This window comes from Neodiprion pinetum, chromosome 1 (genome assembly GCF_021155775.2).
Source record: "Neodiprion pinetum isolate iyNeoPine1 chromosome 1, iyNeoPine1.2, whole genome shotgun sequence".
NCBI classification, from domain to species: domain Eukaryota; kingdom Metazoa; phylum Arthropoda; class Insecta; order Hymenoptera; family Diprionidae; genus Neodiprion; species Neodiprion pinetum.
In genome coordinates, this window is record NC_060232.1 from 13,003,312 (window position 1) to 13,025,227 (window position 21,916).

At 38.9% G+C, this 21,916-nt stretch overlaps 3 long non-coding RNA genes across 3 annotated transcripts; 1 reads left to right on the plus strand and 2 right to left on the minus strand.

The window, feature by feature from the left end:
• The first annotated feature begins 5,126 nt into the window (after window positions 1-5,126).
• LOC124210815 (uncharacterized) lies at window positions 5,127-7,286 on the plus strand. Its single transcript, XR_006881309.2, has 5 exons — window positions 5,127-5,244; window positions 5,485-5,568; window positions 5,675-5,750; window positions 5,834-5,899; window positions 6,253-7,286. It is a non-coding gene; the product is annotated as an uncharacterized lncRNA (long non-coding RNA).
• Window positions 7,287-13,847: 6,561 nt separating this feature from the next.
• On the minus strand, window positions 13,848-20,615 carry LOC138190541 (uncharacterized). Its single transcript, XR_011176567.1, has 3 exons — window positions 20,484-20,615; window positions 20,143-20,250; window positions 13,848-13,923 (listed from the first exon to the last, which is right to left on the minus strand). It is a non-coding gene; the product is annotated as an uncharacterized lncRNA (long non-coding RNA).
• Window positions 17,737-19,897, minus strand: LOC124218451 (uncharacterized). Its single transcript, XR_011176566.1, has 5 exons — window positions 19,780-19,897; window positions 19,455-19,538; window positions 19,273-19,348; window positions 19,124-19,189; window positions 17,737-18,770 (listed from the first exon to the last, which is right to left on the minus strand). It is a non-coding gene; the product is annotated as an uncharacterized lncRNA (long non-coding RNA).
• Window positions 20,616-21,916: the final 1,301 nt, after the last annotated feature.

Sequence of the window (21,916 nt, forward strand, 5' to 3'; positions counted from 1 at the left end):
ATTAAAATGTATATTCGGGATTCCATGTCATTTCAACTATCGGTGAAGGTTACCGACGCCAATCTTACTATCCATTTTCTCTCTCGTTTGTACAGTAAAAATAGTGACAGCGCAGAGTGGAGCCAAATACCTAAAAGTTGAACAAAACCTCAAAAACGAAGATTCGATTTCTGGGATTTCCAATGTTGGGTTGGGTAGAGGGATAATGGGTTCATGTCATACTGAAAGAAGAGGGTGGTAATTAATCAAGAAAGGATCACACAACTTGAATCTGCGACGAAAGATTTTTTGCTAAAAAAAAAAGAAGTAAGGCTAACCCCGTAGTTTTGCGAGAGAAATTGATTGACCACAGTCCGAATACGCTGCGAACAACGAATCAAAAGTTGCGGCCGAAATAGTAGGAAATTTTTTAGTATGTCTTCAGCTGTTGGTCCTTTGCTATTCTACATGTCTATTTTACATTTCTGAGAGTTCAATTTGTCTTCAAAAATCGCATAAAAAGCAAGGTTTACCCTATAAACAACGGATCAAAAGTTATGGCCGAAACACATAAAATTTTCATCGGGTTCTCAAAAAGGTGGGGAAGAAAAATTACAAATTCATACCTCGAAGTCGTAGTTTATTCAATATGCCACTGTATGCCACAATAAGAGGTAAGGCCACTGTAGCGGCGGAAAAAGTATGCATATTTTGAGTATTTTTTTCATCGGGACAATGAAATAAATCACAATTCTGAAAAAGTGCTTTATTGTACGTATCATAAACTGGATTATTATTTTTTTCAAAGTAATGTAAAAGGAAATGGCGACTGCACAGCTTTTCGTCGACGAAGCCTTTTTGTTCAAAGACGCGTGGCCGGACCAACTGCACCTGCAATTTTTAATTCACGGTAAATGAAAAACTTTTTTCGGTTATACATGCGAATAACTACAGAGGTACGCAGGATTTTTTTGATATATCGATTTTCGCACAAACGCCGTGTTTTTGAAATAACAGCTCAAAATTCTGCGCGAGCTCTTCTTTTCTGTACGCTTTTTTGATGCGTTGCTCGTCCACCTTCAGGCAATCATTATAGCTGTTAGGCCCGATTTTCATGTCCATAGCATCCATTATGTGCGTAATTCATGAAAGACCGTCATTGTACACACAAATGGAAATATTTGTCGAAATATCCAGCACAATTTTTCCGCTGGAAACTGATTTGTGCGCTAAAGCCCACACCGTCGAATTGAAACTTTCATTACTGTTCTGAGAGTAAAATCACCGATATATCGAACGAGAAGATTGTCACTGCTAAGTTCTTCATAAACAGGTTTTATGGCCTCGAAGACATCTTTACTGAGAGCTGGCTCGTGTTTACAGCTGTCAAAAATATTCGTAGCCTTTGTTTTTTGTCAATTTCATCATGAATCTTCTCCTACTGAGCACTTATCATGTTGCGGATTTTCATCAGTCGATAATTTACGGTATAGTGTGGCCCATATATCATTTCTCATTTTTTGCACTTAATCAGTATTTCTTGGGATTGCTAATCCGTAATGAATAAACTGTCAAACTGTCCATTAACTTTCCGATTAACTTTCCTTTTCCGCCACGGCCTTTTACTTTTTTCTGTTTTGTTATCGCAATCGGGTGCACATCCTTTTTTGCACATGGTCAACGCATTCTTTCTTGAACACTGTAAGGTTTTCATATGGCTTAGCATCTACGATTCCTTTGAATGTTTTCGAGTCACCATCACCTACGTAATATGCGTATTTCACGTCATGCAAAGGTTGAGAGCGCTGAAACATTTCAATAACTGCATTAACCTCCATCTTTCCAGCCGATCCTTCGTAATTTGCATTACATTCACTTGCACGACTTTCTGCCCATTTAGCGTATTCTTCAGTGTCACGTTTATTACGTCAATATTCACATGGTTTACAGTATTGACATTCCACCCACCTTAATCATTTGAGTATGTCATTTGTAAGATATTAAGGCATCTTTTGAGAAAATTTTTAATAAATCGAATGTTTGAAATTTCCACAGTGGCCTAACCCCTTAGTAATTTAACAATTTGACAAACTGAATTAAATTGAAAGACAAAGGAGACCGCAAAAATTTCAATCAACATTACTTAAGGAATATAATTACTATATGTGGAAATTAGTGTACAGTATACATAGTCTTAAACAGAATTTGAAATATACTATATCAGATGGTTATTAATATAGTATCGAAATGTAGCTTGAGTTTCGACCTACGTACAGTTGCAACACACCTCCGCAGAATAGGATATGTGATGTATGATATTGTACTGTCTCTATTTTATGTAAACTGTATTAAAATAAACGATGAATGAATTTACACCGTGTTTCTATTGTATTTCCTCAGCTGATAGTCCCATGATGATCCACATGCTTTTTTTTTCAATCATTGGTGTCGAATTAGTCTAGACAGGGTCGTCTGAATCGATTCTGAGACGAAAAATTTTTAGCTCGAAAACAGGGAAAGTAAACCCCTTCGAATTTTTTCAATTTAACTTTTGCACATCGAAAAAATGCTGAAATTAATTCATTCCACCGCCATATCGCCGTCATTTTGCAAAAGAAATCCGTTGCGCATACTCTTGCTGCGAACAATGGATCGAGAGTGATATACGAAAAACGAAGAATATCTAATACAGTAAGACCTCAGTTCTACGTTTCGCACTTGTACATCTTTCTCGTTTATATGTAATATGTTCTTGGTCCTGGCCATTTATGCCTTTAAACCATGTAAAAATACTTCATTTATATGTTTCTCGTTTATACGTTTTCCGCACTTATACGCCAACGTTGGCTGAAGAATATAAAGACAGTTGCCCTGATAGGCTTTGGTGTGACAACCGAAAATCGTCGTGCGCTTGCGCTCTCTGAGATGTTCCAACGGTAGAGTTGAGAACTTATTGCAGAACATCAGAGAGTTAACGATTCCGACATGATGCTGGCCGCATTCACCTTCCGAGTAACACAGTCTTCGCAATGCTAAGCCCAAGACTTGTCGAAGATACAAGAAATTAATACTGAGAATATTCGTAGCAGAACAGTGATTTAATTAGAGTATAGGTACCCGAGAGAAGAATGTACACAAAGATCATAAATAATAATAGATCATATGTAATAATGATGCAGAGACCAAAAAGTATACATGTATGTGCGGTCCATGTACGACATTAATATATATGATCCATTTATGATTGATACGTGATGCATACTATAAATTTTATAATTTTCCAGGAGACAAACTAGATTATCTACAATAATACGTCTATAATATGAAAATAGAAGAATTATTCATTTCGAAATGGGATTCTATTCGACACGCGCTCGATGTATTCCATAACATTAATATTCATAATTATTCCAACAACATTTGCTCTGTCGATCTTGAATTTTCGCAGGCGTAGAATCCAAAGGCTGTTTTAGCTAGTCGCAAGTGAAGTATCTACGTTGGGTAGAGAAACAGAATTGTTTTTCGAAAAGTGTTTGGATGGAAAAAAAATTCAGAGTAACCATAATACATCACGGATGCGCTAATTTTGATCGATGTGAAATGAATGCTCCGTACATAAAACAGTATTTAACGCAGTTTCCTGATTTGAAGAACCTAAAAGGGTGAATGTCGGCGATTTCTTTTGTTTCTTCTTGAAGCTTCTTAAAACTTCAAGAGTATTTTAACACATATTTGAAATATACAAGCAAAAATTTTTATCATTCTACTGTCGCAAAACGGCAGCGTTATTAGCTGACCCGTTAACTGAAGGATATATCTTCAGTCAACGGCTGACCATCGAAGGGCCTGGCCGCTTGAGTCTGGAATCAGCAGGAGAGATAAAGTGCGTATTTCTTGTATGAAATGTGAAAACTGAAATCATTATACATCATATCATATCATCGTACATCATACATCATACATCATACATTATATCATATCATCACACATCATACATCATACATCATACATCATCATACCTAGTATGACAGTTCGAAACCAAAGTTTGAATTTTCGGATGTTCGGAAAGTGACGTCACCAATCTAAAATCGGCTAGCCGAGTTCCTCAGTCCGGTAACAACCGCGCAGTAAAGCGGACGGTTAAGAGTCGCGCTCCGCAAATTTCGAGTACCGGGTTCTCAACCTCCCGGATCCCGCGCTTCGTGTCCGCTACGCGGTGAAACTCGACTTCCAGGATAAGCGCTCCGTGGTTCCTGGTTCACGTTTACAATAAATTATTTCAATTCGTTTTTCGCGCAAGCCGAAATTCAGTAGCTGTCAGTCCGCTAATAAAATTTCTCGACTTCCAGGATAAGCGCTCCGTGGTTCCTGGTTCACGTTTACAATAAATTATTTCAATTCGTTTTTCGCGCAACCCCAAATTCAGTAGCTGTCAGTCCGCTAATAAAATTTCTCGACTTCCAGGATAAGCGCTCCGTGGTTCCTGGTTCACGTTTACAATAAATTATTTCAATTCGTTTTTCGCGCAACCCAAAATTCAGTAGCTGTCACTGCGCTAATAAAATTTCTCGACTTCCAGGATAAGCGCTCCGTAGTTCCCGGTTCATGTTTTCAATAAATTATTTCAATTCGTTTTTCGCGCAACCCCAAATTCAGTAGCTGTCAGTGCGCTAATGAAATTTCTGTAACTTTATAATCTTCTCATAATCTTTTTGGTAAAATATGTCGATAAAAAATTATACTAAACCTTACACATTATTTTTGATTTGTTCTCATGCTGAAAATATTTATTAGTATTCGAGGTATAACTCGAGGTGGTTGGCGGTGGTCGTTGGAGGTGGTTAGGAGTGGTTGCGGGTAATCAAGGTGATTCCGGAGGAGGGGGACGTGGATTTGTGCTCGGTGAGTTTAACGTATTGATAATATTCGATGGCAATTGTAATTATATTTCATCTAATCTTTTTCAGCCTTGTCATCTTTACAATAAATTATTTCAATTCATTCTTTGCGCAAGCACAAATTCAGTAGCTATAAATGCGCTAGTGAAATTTATTGTACTAGTAATCAATTAATTAATTATATTAATTCTTACACAATATTTTTGATGTGTTCTTATACTGAAAATCTTTATTATTATGGCAGGTATACCCGGGGTGGTTATCGGTGGTTGTTGGAGGTGGTTAGCGGTGGTTGGAGGTGGACGAGGAGGAGGACGAGAAAGACGAGGAGAACACGGTGGACGAGGAGGACGAGGATTTGTGCTCGGTGAGTAAAACACTTTTATCATATTTGATGGCAATTGTAATTACATTTTATCTAAAATATCTCAAACTTGTCATGTTTACTTTAAATTATTTCAATTCATTTTTCGCGCGAGCACAAGTTCAGTGAATATGAATGCGCTAATAAAATTTATTATATAATTGATTAGTTAATTAATTACATCAATCCTTACACAATATTGTTCATGTGTTCTTATGCGGGAAATATTTATTACTATTCCAGGTATAACACGAGGTGGTTAGCGGTCGTCGTTGGAGGTGGTTTGAGGTGGTTACGGGATGGTTGCGGGTGATCGAGGATTCCAAGGTAGGCATCTTAGATTTACGAGCAAAGTCTGATTAGTACTTTGTCAATCTTGTGAGACCTATGAGATAAGTTCCTAACCAGACAAAAATATATTGAAAATTTACAGTATTTGACAACAGTGATACCTTATCACATGGACAATGGCCCACCTCATAATCAAGCTTTACAAGTCCTCATTAAGAGTAAGTTTTACAAGTTCTTGGTAACAGTACCAACAATTACTTAATAACTTCATTCGAAATTAATAATATGTTTTTGTTTTCAGTATTAAAGGCTATTAATGAGGATAGTCCAACGGTGCCCACATTATTAACGGACTACATATTGAAAGGTGGGTTGATTTCTTTCACCTTGTCTTGAATCCGTGCGAGATAAACACTTGTATATTTCACGGTCCAGTTATTATCATGAGGTTGAAGTTCGTGATGTTATTCAGGCGATGAATTTTTAGAAAAACTTGGAATACAACTTCAGGATTGTCTGAAAATAAGTAAACCGTAATAAACCAAATAGTAATCATATCAAGTTATCAGTAATAAGCAATTGCGGGTAAATTATTAGCTTACTTTTGTGAATATTTATGAATATAGTCTCTATGAATGTTCATTGTTGGTGTATAAGGTCTGGCAACGTACCTACTTTCTGTGAGACATGTTGAAGATTTTTAACATAATTATGTTTCAGTTCTGTGCCCCACCTACTGATCCACTGGTACATATCCTCCGACGTGACATCGCTCTACTACGTATATAGAAGAAAAGATTTATTAAGATGCAAATTGCTCCTCTCTTCTTGCCATTGTGCTTTCAGCCATTGTTGTGCTGTGTGTTTAAAATTTAGGACAGTATATAATATAGAATAACAGGTACAGCTACGAATATAGCGCTACAATAAATCTTATAGAAATGAGCTCTCATTGAGATTTCTCTGTATTTATAACTCGACGCGAGAAGGCAAAAATTAATGTAATGCCATCTGTAAGGTAATTTGACTCGTGTTTGCACAACGAGAACTCGTTGGGCATTTTGCGGTGAAGTTTGAAAAATTGTTGTACAAGAAATTAAATAACTATAAAAATGGATAAAAAATATTATCTCTAATTGTGAATGTAGCTAATACAGCTTTAACCGTATATTGATTATGTTACTGATCTGTTGTGACAAGATCGGAATTAGATAAGCTCTCTAAATACTCTTTTCTAGACTATTAATTTATATCATGTACATGTAAATGTATACGTCTTTAGTTTATACAATCACTGCACTAGGATTACCCTTGCCACGTTTTATGGTGCGCTTGTGTAATTTGTATATTATTAACCTTACGTTTTACTCTATTTGCGACAAGTTGTGAGTGTTTCTAATTTCTTGGCAATTATTATATATACAGAGATATATAATCTATATACTACATATATTATACTATATACAGAGAGGTATACACAGAGGTTTTAGTATATTCACATACGGATTTCTGTGTATAGGTATACTTGAACTAAAATATCCTTATCTCTAATGCGGAGTTCTTCGTAATTCGCATTTGTTCTTGTAACCCAATGTCCTACATGCGATGGCAAAAATCTAGATCCAACTTAACTGATTCCCAAAACCCTGTTGACATAAAAGCAGCTATTTGATAGAAATTATAGTTTATAGTTTACACAGCCCATTGCATGATATTTCATTATAAATACATATGTTTCAATGTATTTAGAAATAATTTATGAAATGTACAGAGGTCATTTGCAAATAATAAATGAATTCGACCGCAGTTTGATATATTCGTTGGAGCTTTAACAATAAATTTAAGCTTTGTTACTTCTCTTATTTTATTATGGATAATCAAAAACATTTTCGACTATTCGTGCTGTGGAAGCATGGGGATTAAACCAAATGTAGCAAAAGATTAGAAACAGCGTATGTAGAGTACGGGTATTTTTCTAATAATGCAAACACGTGCCGCTAGCTTAGTTTTGACACATCTAGAATACCACGCCTTGCGAATTAGCTTTCCAGACGGAGATGAATGATGAATTTTAAGGACTGCATCATCGTTGTTGAATACTCTATGCCTCATGGGAAACGAAAATCTGTAACGATAAAATTGATGCACCCGATCATCGTCGACTTTAACTTATGAAATGTCCTACCATTTTCGAACACCTCCTACCTCCCCCTGCCACCTCCGACCATCAATGGCCACTTTCGACCACCCCCTATCACCTTCTGCCAGCGCCGACCACCTCCAACCATCCTATTTACCTATATTACTGGATTAGCTATGATATGAAAAGAGAAGAATTATTCATTTCGAAATGGGATTCTATTCGACGCGCACTCGATGTATTCCATAACATTAGTATTCATAATTATTCCAACAACTTTTCATTTGCTCTTTCGATCTTGAATTTTCATAGGCATAGAATCGAAACGCTGTTTTAGCTGGTCGCAAGTGAAGTATCTGCGTTGGGTGGAGGAGCAGAATTTATTTTTCGAAAAGTATTCGGATGGAAAAAAATTCAGAGTAACTGTAATACATCACGGATGCGCTAATTTTGAACGAGATGAAATGGATGCTTCGTATATGAGACAGTATTTAACGCTGCGTAGTGATTTACAGACCGAAAACGGTGATAGGGAGAGAAAGAACGAAGCTTCTTAACACTTCGAGTGTATTTTAACACACATTTGAAAGATACGAGCAAAATTTTTCATCATCCAACTGTCGCAGAACGGCAGCGTTATCAGCTGACCCGTTAACTGAATGATATATCTTCAGTCAACGGCTGACCATCGAAGGGCCTGGCCGCTTGAGTCTGGAATCGGCAGGACAGATAAAGTGTGTATTTCTTGTATGAAATGTAAAAACTAAAATCATTGTACATCATATCATATCATCATACATCATACATCGTACATCATACATCATACATCATACATCATACATCATACATCATACATCATCGTACCTAGTATTACAGTTCGAAACCAAAGTTTGAATTTTCGGATGTTCGGAAAGTGACGTCACCAATCTAAAATCGGCTAGTCGAGTTCCTCAGTCTGGTAACAACCGCGCAGTAGAGCGGACCGTTGAGAGTCGCGCTCCGCAAATTTCGAGTACCGGGTTCTCAACCTCTCGGATCCGCGCTTCGGGTCCGCTACGTATTTCGAGTACCGGGTTCTCAACCTCCCGGATCCCGCGCTTCGGGTCCGCTACGCGGTGAAACTCGACTTCCAGGATAAGCGCTCCGTGGTTCCTGGTTCATGTTTACAATAAATTATTTCAATTCGTTTTTCGCGCAACCCCAAATTCGGTAGCTGTCAGTCCGCTAATAAAATTTCTCGACTTCCAGGATAAGCGCTCCGTGGTTCCTGATTCATGTTTACAATAAATTATTTCAATTCGTTTTTCGCGCAACCCCAAATTCGGTACCTGTCAATCCGCTAATAAAATTTCTCGACTTCCAGGATAAGCGCTCCGTGGTTCCTGGTTCATGTTTACAATAAATTATTTCAATTCGTTTTTCGCGCAACCCCAAATTCGGTAGCTGTCAGTCCGCTAATAAAATTTCTCGACTTCCAGGACAAGCGCTCCGTGGTTCCTGGTTCATGTTTACAATAAATTATTTCAATTCGTTTTTCGCGCAACCCCAAATTCGGTACCTGTCAGTCCGCTAATGAAATTTCTCGACTTTCAGGATAAGCGCTCCGTGGTTCCTGGTTCATGTTTACAATAAATTATTTCAATTCGTTTTTCGCGCAACCCCAAATTCGGTACCTGTCAGTCCGCTAATGAAATTTCTCGACTTTCAGGATAAGCGCTCCGTGGTTCCTGGTTCATGTTTACAATAAATTATATCAATTCGTTTTTCGCGCAACCCCAAATTCGGTACCTGTCAGTCCGCTAATAAAATTTCTCGACTTTCAGGATAAGCGCTCCGTGGTTCCTGGTTCATGTTTACAATAAATTATTTCAATTCGTTTTTCGCGCAACCCCAAATTCGGTAGCTGTCAGTCCGCTAATAAAATTTCTCGACTTCCAGGACAAGCGCTCCGTGGTTCCTGGTTCATGTTTACAATAAATTATTTCAATTCGTTTTTCGCGCAACCCCAAATTCGGTAGCTGTCAGTCCGCTAATAAAATTTCTCGACTTCCAGGACAAGCGCTCCGTGGTTCCTGGTTCATGTTTACAATAAATTATTTCAATTCGTTTTTCGCGCAACCCCAAATTCGGTACCTGTCAGTCCGCTAATAAAATTTCTCGACTTTCAGGATAAGCGCTCCGTGGTTCCTGGTTCATGTTTACAATAAATTATTTCAATTCGTTTTTCGCGCAACCCCAAATTCGGTACCTGTCAGTCCGCTAATGAAATTTCTCGACTTTCAGGATAAGCGCTCCGTGGTTCCTGGTTCATGTTTACAATAAATTATTTCAATTCGTTTTTCGCGCAACCCCAAATTCGGTAGCTGTCAGTCCGCTAATAAAATTTCTCGACTTCCAGGACAAGCGCTCCGTGGTTCCTGGTTCATGTTTACAATAAATTATTTCAATTCGTTTTTCGCGCAACCCCAAATTCGGTAGCTGTCAGTCCGCTAATAAAATTTCTCGACTTCCAGGACAAGCGCTCCGTGGTTCCTGGTTCATGTTTACAATAAATTATTTCAATTCGTTTTTCGCGCAACCCCAAATTCGGTAGCTGTCAGTCCGCTAATAAAATTTCTCGACTTCCAGGACAAGCGCTCCGTGGTTCCTGGTTCATGTTTACAATAAATTATTTCAATTCGTTTTTCGCGCAACCCCAAATTCGGTACCTGTCAGTCCGCTAATAAAATTTCTCGACTTTCAGGATAAGCGCTCCGTGGTTCCTGGTTCATGTTTACAATAAATTATTTCAATTCGTTTTTCGCGCAACCCCAAATTCGGTACCTGTCAGTCCGCTAATGAAATTTCTCGACTTTCAGGATAAGCGCTCCGTGGTTCCTGGTTCATGTTTACAATAAATTATTTCAATTCGTTTTTCGCGCAACCCCAAATTCGGTAGCTGTCAGTCCGCTAATAAAATTTCTCGACTTCCAGGACAAGCGCTCCGTGGTTCCTGGTTCATGTTTACAATAAATTATTTCAATTCGTTTTTCGCGCAACCCCAAATTCGGTAGCTGTCAGTCCGCTAATAAAATTTCTCGACTTCCAGGACAAGCGCTCCGTGGTTCCTGGTTCATGTTTACAATAAATTATTTCAATTCGTTTTTCGCGCAACCCCAAATTCGGTAGCTGTCAGTCCGCTAATAAAATTTCTCGACTTCCAGGACAAGCGCTCCGTGGTTCCTGGTTCATGTTTGCAATAAATTATTTCAATTCGTTTTTCGCGCAACCCCAAATTCGGTAGCTGTCAGTCCGCTAATAAAATTTCTCGACTTCCAGGATAAGCGCTCCGTGGTTCCTGGTTCATGTTTACAATAAATTATTTCAATTCGTTTTTCGCGCAACCCCAAATTCGGTACCTGTCAGTCCGCTAATAAAATTTCTCGACTTTCAGGATAAGCGCTCCGTGGTTCCTGGTTCATGTTTACAATAAATTATTTCAATTCGTTTTTCGCGCAACCCCAAATTCGGTAGCTGTCAGTCCGCTAATAAAATTTCTCGACTTCCAGGACAAGCGCTCCGTGGTTCCTGGTTCATGTTTACAATAAATTATTTCAATTCGTTTTTCGCGCAACCCCAAATTCGGTAGCTGTCAGTCCGCTAATAAAATTTCTCGACTTCCAGGACAAGCGCTCCGTGGTTCCTGGTTCATGTTTACAATAAATTATTTCAATTCGTTTTTCGCGCAACCCCAAATTCGGTAGCTGTCAGTCCGCTAATAAAATTTCTCGACTTCCAGGACAAGCGCTCCGTGGTTCCTGGTTCATGTTTGCAATAAATTATTTCAATTCGTTTTTCGCGCAACCCCAAATTCGGTAGCTGTCAGTCCGCTAATAAAATTTCTCGACTTCCAGGATAAGCGCTCCGTGGTTCCTGGTTCATGTTTACAATAAATTATTTCAATTCGTTTTTCGCGCAACCCCAAATTCGGTACCTGTCAGTCCGCTAATAAAATTTCTCGACTTTCAGGATAAGCGCTCCGTGGTTCCTGGTTCATGTTTACAATAAATTATTTCAATTCGTTTTTCGCGCAACCCCAAATTCGGTACCTGTCAGTCCGCTAATAAAATTTCTCGACTTCCAGGACAAGCGCTCCGTGGTTCCTGGTTCATGTTTGCAATAAATTATTTCAATTCGTTTTTCGCGCAACCCCAAATTCGGTACCTGTCAGTCCGCTAATAAAATTTCTCGACTTTCAGGATAAGCGCTCCGTGGTTCCTGGTTCATGTTTACAATAAATTATTTCAATTCGTTTTTCGCGCAACCCCAAATTCGGTAGCTGTCAGTCCGCTAATAAAATTTCTCGACTTCCAGGACAAGCGCTCCGTGGTTCCTGGTTCATGTTTGCAATAAATTATTTCAATTCGTTTTTCGCGCACGCCTAAATTCAGTAGCTGTCGGTGCGCTAATAAAATTTCTATAACTTTACAATCTTCTCATAATCTTTTTGGTAAAATACGTCGATAAAAAAATTATATCAAACCTTACACATTATTTTTGATTTGTTCTCACGCTGAAAATATTTATTAGTATTCGAGGTATAACCTGAGGTGGTTGAAGGTGGTCGGAGGTGGACGAGGAGGAGGACGAGGAGGACGAGGATTTGTGCTGGGTGAGTAAAACACTTTTATAATATTTGATGGCAATTGTAATTATATTTCGTCTGAAATATTACAAACTTGTCACGTTTACAATAAATTATTTCAATTCATTTTTCGTGCAAGCACATATTCAGTAGCTATGAATAATCTTATACAATTTATTATATTATTAATTAATTAATCAATATTCTTATAATATCTGGTGGCAATTGTCATTATATTTCATCTGAAATATTACAAACTTGTCACGTTTACAATAAATTATTTCAATTCATTTCTCGTGCAAGCACATATTCAGTAGCTATGAATAATCTTGTACAATTTATTATATTATTAATTAATTGATTAATTACATTAATCCTCTCACAATATTTTTGATGTGTTCCTATACTAAAAATATTCATTACTATTCCAGGTTTCACCCGAGGTGGTCGGAGGTGGACGAGGAGGAGGACGAGCTGGACGAGGAGGAGGACCAGGTGGACGAGGAGGAGGCGGGGTGGGTCGTGGGAGAGGACCTCTCCTCTCCTCAGAGGAGGGGAGGGGGAGGGGCAGGGAAGGGGAAGAGGTGGGCGGGGCGGGGGACGGGAAGGGACGGGAAGGGGCGGGGAGGGGAGGGGTGGGGAGGGAGGGAGGAAGGGAAGGCGGGCGGGAGGGAGGGAGGAAGGGAGGGCGGGAGAGCGGGAGGTTGGGCACGGGGCGGAGGGGGGGTATACTGCTCTATTAACTCTAACGGGCTTGCATCGACATCCGTCCTCCACTCTCTCCCTTCCACCCGCCCACCCGCCCTCCCTCCCTCCCTCCCTCCCTCCCTCCCTCCCTCCCTCCCTCCCTCCCTCTCCCTCCCTCCCTCCCTCCCTCCCTCCCTCCCTCCCTCCCGCCCGCCCGCCCTCCCTCCCTCCCTCCCTTCCTCCCCTCCCCTCCCCGCCCCTTCCCATCCCTTCACCCGCCCCGCCCACCTCTTCCCCTTCCCTGCCCCTCCCCCTCCCCTCCTCTGAGGAGAGGAGAGGTCCTCTCCCACGACCCACCCCGCCTCCTCCTCGTCCACCTGGTCCTCCTCCTCGTCCACCTGGTCCTCCTCCTCGTCCAGCTCGTCCTCCTCCTCGTCCACCTCCGACCACCTCGGGTGATACCTGGAATAGTAATGAATATTTTTAGTATAGGAACACATCAAAAATATTGTGAGAGGATTAATGTAATTAATCAATTAATTAATAATATAATAAATTGTACAAGATTATTCATAGCTACTGAATATGTGCTTGCACGAGAAATGAATTGAAATAATTTATTGTAAACGTGACAAGTTTGTAATATTTCAGATGAAATATAATGACAATTGCCACCAGATATTATAAGAATATTGATTAATTAATTAATAATATAATAAATTGTATAAGATTATTCATAGCTACTGAATATGTGCTTGCACGAAAAATGAATTGAAATAATTTATTGTAAACGTGACAAGTTTGTAATATTTCAGACGAAATATAATTACAATTGCCATCAAATATTATAAAAGTGTTTTACTCACCCAGCACAAATCCTCGTCCTCCTCGTCCTCCTCCTCGTCCACCTCCGACCACCTTCAACCACCTCAGGTTATACCTCGAATACTAATAAATATTTTCAGCGTGAGAACAAATCAAAAATAATGTGTAAGGTTTGATATAATTTTTTTATCGACGTATTTTACCAAAAAGATTATGAGAAGATTGTAAAGTTATAGAAATTTTATTAGCGCACCGACAGCTACTGAATTTGGGCGTGCGCGAAAAACGAATTGAAATAATTTATTGCAAACATGAACCAGGAACCACGGAGCGCTTGTCCTGGAAGTCGAGAAATTTTATTAGCGGACTGACAGGTACCGAATTTGGGGTTGCGCGAAAAACGAATTGAAATAATTTATTGTAAACATGAACCAGGAACCACGGAGCGCTTATCCTGAAAGTCGAGAAATTTTATTAGCGGACTGACAGGTACCGAATTTGGGGTTGCGCGAAAAACGAATTGAAATAATTTATTGTAAACATGAACCAGGAACCACGGAGCGCTAATCCTGAAAGTCGAGAAATTTTATTAGCGGACTGACAGGTACCGAATTTGGGGTTGCGCGAAAAACGAATTGAAATAATTTATTGTAAACATGAACCAGGAACCACGGAGCGCTTATCCTGGAAGTCGAGAAATTTTATTAGCGGACTGACAGCTACCGAATTTGGGGTTGCGCGAAAAACGAATTGAAATAATTTATTGCAAACATGAACCAGGAACCACGGAGCGCTTGTCCTGGAAGTCGAGATATTTTATTAGCGGACTGACAGCTACCGAATTTGGGGTTGCGCGAAAAACGAATTGAAATAATTTATTGTAAACATGAACCAGGAACCACGGAGCGCTTGTCCTGGAAGTCGAGAAATTTTATTAGCGGACTGACAGCTACCGAATTTGGGGTTGCGCGAAAAACGAATTGAAATAATTTATTGTAAACATGAACCAGGAACCACGGAGCGCTTATCCTGAAAGTCGAGAAATTTTATTAGCGGACTGACAGGTACCGAATTTGGGGTTGCGCGAAAAACGAATTGAAATAATTTATTGCAAACATGAACCAGGAACCACGGAGCGCTTGTCCTGGAAGTCGAGAAATTTTATTAGCGGACTGACAGCTACCGAATTTGGGGTTGCGCGAAAAACGAATTGAAATAATTTATTGTAAACATGAACCAGGAACCACGGAGCGCTTATCCTGAAAGTCGAGAAATTTTATTAGCGGACTGACAGGTACCGAATTTGGGGTTGCGCGAAAAACGAATTGGAATAATTTATTGTAAACATGAACCAGGAACCACGGAGCGCTTATCCTGGAAGTCGAGAAATTTTATTAGCGGACTGACAGCTACCGAATTTGGGGTTGCGCGAAAAACGAATTGAAATAATTTATTGCAAACATGAACCAGGAACCACGGAGCGCTTGTCCTGGAAGTCGAGAAATTTTATTAGCGGACTGACAGCTACCGAATTTGGGGTTGCGCGAAAAACGAATTGAAATAATTTATTGTAAACATGAACCAGGAACCACGGAGCGCTTATCCTGAAAGTCGAGAAATTTTATTAGCGGACTGACAGGTACCGAATTTGGGGTTGCGCGAAAAACGAATTGAAATAATTTATTGTAAACATGAACCAGGAACCACGGAGCGCTTATCCTGAAAGTCGAGAAATTTTATTAGCGGACTGACAGGTACCGAATTTGGGGTTGCGCGAAAAACGAATTGATATAATTTATTGTAAACATGAACCAGGAACCACGGAGCGCTTATCCTGGAAGTCGAGAAATTTTATTAGCGGACTGACAGCTACCGAATTTGGGGTTGCGCGAAAAACGAATTGAAATAATTTATTGTAAACATGAACCAGGAACCACGGAGCGCTTGTCCTGGAAGTCGAGAAATTTTATTAGCGGACTGACAGCTACCGAATTTGGGGTTGCGCGAAAAACGAATTGAAATAATTTATTGTAAACATGAACCAGGAACCACGGAGCGCTTATCCTGGAAGTAGAGAAATTTTATTAGCGGACTGACAGGTACCGAATTTGGGGTCGCGCGAAAAACGAATTGAAATAATTTATTGTAAACATGAACCAGGAACCACGGAGCGCTTATCCTGGAAGTCGAGAAATTTTATTAGCGGATTGACAGGTACCGAATTTGGGGTTGCGCGAAAAACGAATTGAAATAATTTATTGTAAACATGAATCAGGAACCACGGAGCGCTTATCCTGGAAGTCGAGAAATTTTATTAGCGGACTGACAGCTACCGAATTTGGGGTTGCGCGAAAAACGAATTGAAATAATTTATTGTAAACATGAACCAGGAACCACGGAGCGCTTATCCTGGAAGTCGAGTTTCACCGCGTAGCGGACCCGAAGCGCGGGATCCGGGAGGTTGAGAACCCGGTACTCGAAATACGTAGCGGACCCGAAGCGCGGATCCGAGAGGTTGAGAACCCGGTACTCGAAATTTGCGGAGCGCGACTCTCAACGGTCCGCTCTACTGCGCGGTTGTTACCAGACTGAGGAACTCGACTAGCCGATTTTAGATTGGTGACGTCACTTTCCGAACATCCGAAAATTCAAACTTTGGTTTCGAACTGTAATACTAGGTACGATGATGTATGATGTATGATGTATGATGTATGATGTATGATGTATGATGTACGATGTATGATGTATGATGATATGATATGATGTACAATGATTTTAGTTTTTACATTTCATACAAGAAATACACACTTTATCTGTCCTGCCGATTCCAGACTCAAGCGGCCAGGCCCTTCGATGGTCAGCCGTTGACTGAAGATATATCATTCAGTTAACGGGTCAGCTGATAACGCTGCCGTTCTGCGACAGTTGGATGACGAAAAATTTTGCTCGTATCTTTCAAATGTGTGTTAAAATACACTCGAAGTGTTAAGAAGCTTCGTTCTTTCTCTCCCTATCACCGTTTTAGGTCTGTAAATCACTACGCAGCGTTAAATACTGTCTCATATACGAAGCATCCATTTCATCTCGTTCAAAATTAGCGCATCCGTGATGTATTACAGTTACTCTGAATTTTTTTCCATCCGAATACTTTTCGAAAAATAAATTCTGCTCCTCCACCCAACGCAGATACTTCACTTGCGACCAGCTAAAACAGCGTTTCGATTCTATGCCTATGAAAATTCAAGATCGAAAGAGCAAATGAAAAGTTGTTGGAATAATTATGAATACTAATGTTATGGAATACATCGAGTGCGCGTCGAATAGAATCCCATTTCGAAATGAATAATTCTTCTCTTTTCATATCATAGCTAATCCAGTAATATAGGTAAATAGGATGGTTGGAGGTGGTCGGCGCTGGCAGAAGGTGATAGGGGGTGGTCGAAAGTGGCCATTGATGGTCGGAGGTGGCAGGGGGAGGTAGGAGGTGTTCGAAAATGGTAGGACATTTCATAAGTTAAAGTCGACGATGATCGGGTGCATCAATTTTATCGTTACAGATTTTCGTTTCCCATGAGGCATAGAGTATTCAACAACGATGATGCAGTCCTTAAAATTCATCATTCATCTCCGTCTGGAAAGCTAATTCGCAAGGCGTGGTATTCTAGATGTGTCAAAACTAAGCTAGCGGCACGTGTTTGCATTATTAGAAAAATACCCGTACTCTACATACGCTGTTTCTAATCTTTTGCTACATTTGGTTTAATCCCCATGCTTCCACAGCACGAATAGTCGAAAATGTTTTTGATTATCCATAATAAAATAAGAGAAGTAACAAAGCTTAAATTTATTGTTAAAGCTCCAACGAATATATCAAACTGCGGTCGAATTCATTTATTATTTGCAAATGACCTCTGTACATTTCATAAATTATTTCTAAATACATTGAAACATATGTATTTATAATGAAATATCATGCAATGGGCTGTGTAAACTATAAACTATAATTTCTATCAAATAGCTGCTTTTATGTCAACAGGGTTTTGGGAATCAGTTAAGTTGGATCTAGATTTTTGCCATCGCATGTAGGACATTGGGTTACAAGAACAAATGCGAATTACGAAGAACTCCGCATTAGAGATAAGGATATTTTAGTTCAAGTATACCTATACACAGAAATCCGTATGTGAATATACTAAAACCTCTGTGTATACCTCTCTGTATATAGTATAATATATGTAGTATATAGATTATATATCTCTGTATATATAATAATTGCCAAGAAATTAGAAACACTCACAACTTGTCGCAAATAGAGTAAAACGTAAGGTTAATAATATACAAATTACACAAGCGCACCATAAAACGTGGCAAGGGTAATCCTAGTGCAGTGATTGTATAAACTAAAGACGTATACATTTACATGTACATGATATAAATTAATAGTCTAGAAAAGAGTATTTAGAGAGCTTATCTAATTCCGATCTTGTCACAACAGATCAGTAACATAATCAATATACGGTTAAAGCTGTATTAGCTACATTCACAATTAGAGATAATATTTTTTATCCATTTTTATAGTTATTTAATTTCTTGTACAACAATTTTTCAAACTTCACCGCAAAATGCCCAACGAGTTCTCGTTGTGCAAACACGAGTCAAATTACCTTACAGATGGCATTACATTAATTTTTGCCTTCTCGCGTCGAGTTATAAATACAGAGAAATCTCAATGAGAGCTCATTTCTATAAGATTTATTGTAGCGCTATATTCGTAGCTGTACCTGTTATTCTATATTATATACTGTCCTAAATTTTAAACACACAGCACAACAATGGCTGAAAGCACAATGGCAAGAAGAGAGGAGCAATTTGCATCTTAATAAATCTTTTCTTCTATATACGTAGTAGAGCGATGTCACGTCGGAGGATATGTACCAGTGGATCAGTAGGTGGGGCACAGAACTGAAACATAATTATGTTAAAAATCTTCAACATGTCTCACAGAAAGTAGGTACGTTGCCAGACCTTATACACCAACAATGAACATTCATAGAGACTATATTCATAAATATTCACAAAAGTAAGCTAATAATTTACCCGCAATTGCTTATTACTGATAACTTGATATGATTACTATTTGGTTTATTACGGTTTACTTATTTTCAGACAATCCTGAAGTTGTATTCCAAGTTTTTCTAAAAATTCATCGCCTGAATAACATCACGAACTTCAACCTCATGATAATAACTGGACCGTGAAATATACAAGTGTTTATCTCGCACGGATTCAAGACAAGGTGAAAGAAATCAACCCACCTTTCAATATGTAGTCCGTTAATAATGTGGGCACCGTTGGACTATCCTCATTAATAGCCTTTAATACTGAAAACAAAAACATATTATTAATTTCGAATGAAGTTATTAAGTAATTGTTGGTACTGTTACCAAGAACTTGTAAAACTTACTCTTAATGAGGACTTGTAAAGCTTGATTATGAGGTGGGCCATTGTCCATGTGATAAGGTATCACTGTTGTCAAATACTGTAAATTTTCAATATATTTTTGTCTGGTTAGGAACTTATCTCATAGGTCTCACAAGATTGACAAAGTACTAATCAGACTTTGCTCGTAAATCTAAGATGCCTACCTTGGAATCCTCGATCACCCGCAACCATCCCGTAACCACCTCAAACCACCTCCAACGACGACCGCTAACCACCTCGTGTTATACCTGGAATAGTAATAAATATTTCCCGCATAAGAACACATGAACAATATTGTGTAAGGATTGATGTAATTAATTAACTAATCAATTATATAATAAATTTTATTAGCGCATTCATATTCACTGAACTTGTGCTCGCGCGGAAAAAGGAATTGAAATAATTTAAAGTAAACATGACAAGTTTGAGATATTTTAGATAAAATGTAATTACAATTGCCATCAAATATGATAAAAGTGTTTTACTCACCGAGCACAAATCCTCGTCCTCCTCGTCCACCGTGTTCTCCTCGTCTTTCTCGTCCTCCTCCTCGTCCACCTCCAACCACCGCTAACCACCTCCAACAACCACCGATAACCACCCCGGGTATACCTGCCATAATAATAAAGATTTTCAGTATAAGAACACATCAAAAATATTGTGTAAGAATTAATATAATTAATTAATTGATTACTAGTACAATAAATTTCACTAGCGCATTTATAGCTACTGAATTTGTGCTTGCGCAAAGAATGAATTGAAATAATTTATTGTAAAGATGACAAGGCTGAAAAAGATTAGATGAAATATAATTACAATTGCCATCGAATATTATCAATACGTTAAACTCACCGAGCACAAATCCACGTCCCCCTCCTCCGGAATCACCTTGATTACCCGCAACCACTCCTAACCACCTCCAACGACCACCGCCAACCACCTCGAGTTATACCTCGAATACTAATAAATATTTTCAGCATGAGAACAAATCAAAAATAATGTGTAAGGTTTAGTATAATTTTTTATCGACATATTTTACCAAAAAGATTATGAGAAGATTATAAAGTTACAGAAATTTCATTAGCGCACTGACAGCTACTGAATTTGGGGTTGCGCGAAAAACGGATTGAAATAATTTATTGAAAACATGAACCGGGAACTACGGAGCGCTGATCCTGGAAGTCGAGTTTCACCGCGTAGCGGACCCGAAGCGCGGGATCCGGGAGGTTGAGAACCCGGTACTCGAAATTTGCGGAGCGCGACTCTCATCCGTCCGCTCTACTGCGCGGTTGTTTCCAGACTGAGGAATTCGGCTAGCTGATTTTCGATTGGTGACGTCACTTTCTGAACATCCGACATCCAAACTTTGGTTTCGACCTTTAATAGTATGTATGATGATGTATGATGTATGATGTATGATGTATGATGTATGATGTCTGATGTATGATGTATGATGTATGATGTATGATGATGTGATATGATGTATAATGATTTTAGTTTTCACATTTCATACAAGAAATACGCACTTTATCTCTCCTGCCGATTCCAGACTCAAGCGGCCAGGCCCTTCGATGGTCAGCCGTTGACTGAAGATATATCCTTCGGTTAACGGGTCAGCTAATAACGCTGCCGTTCTGCGACAGTTGGATGATGAAAAATTTTGCTCGTATCTTTCAAATGTGTGTTAAAATACACTCGAAGTGTTAAGAAGCTTCGTTCTTTCTCTCCCTATCACGGTTTTAGGTCTTTAAATCACTACGCAGCGTTAAATACTGTCTCATATACGAAGCATCCATTTCATCTCGTTCAAAATTAGCGCATCCGCGATGTATTACAGTTACTCTGAATTTTTTTCCATCCGAATACTTTTCGAAAAACAATTCTGCTTCTCTACCCAACGTAGATACTTCACTCTCGACTAGCTAGAACAGCGTTTCGATTATATGCCTACGAAAATTCAAGATCGAGAGAGCAAATGAAAAGTTGTTGGAATAATTTTGAATATTAATGTTATGGGATACATCGAGCGCGTGTCGAATAGAATCCCATTTCGAAATGAAATAATAATTCTTCTCTTTTCATATCATAGCTAATCTAGTAATATAGGTAAATAGGATGGTTAGAGGTGTTCGGAAATGGTAGGACATTTCAAAAGTTAAAGTCGACGATGATCCGGTGCATCAATTTTATCGTTACAGATTTTCTTTTCCCATGAGGCAGAGAGTATTCAACAACGATAATGCAGTCCTTAAAATTTATCATTCATCTTTGTGTGGAAAGCTAATTCGCAAGGCGGAACATTCTAGATATGTCTAAACTAAGCTAGCGGCACGTGTTTGCATTATTAGAAAAATACCCATATTCTACATACACTGTTTCTAATCTTTTGCTAAATTTGGTTTAATCCCCATGCTTCCACAGCAGGAATAGTCAGAAATGTTTTAGATTATCCATGATAAAATAAAAGAAGTAACAAAGCTTAAATTTATTGTTAAAGCTCTGATGAATACATCAAACTGCGGTCGAATTCATTTATCATTTGCACATGACCTCTGTATATTTGATAAATTATTCCTAAATACATTGAATCATATGTATTCATAATCAAATATCATGCAATGGGCTG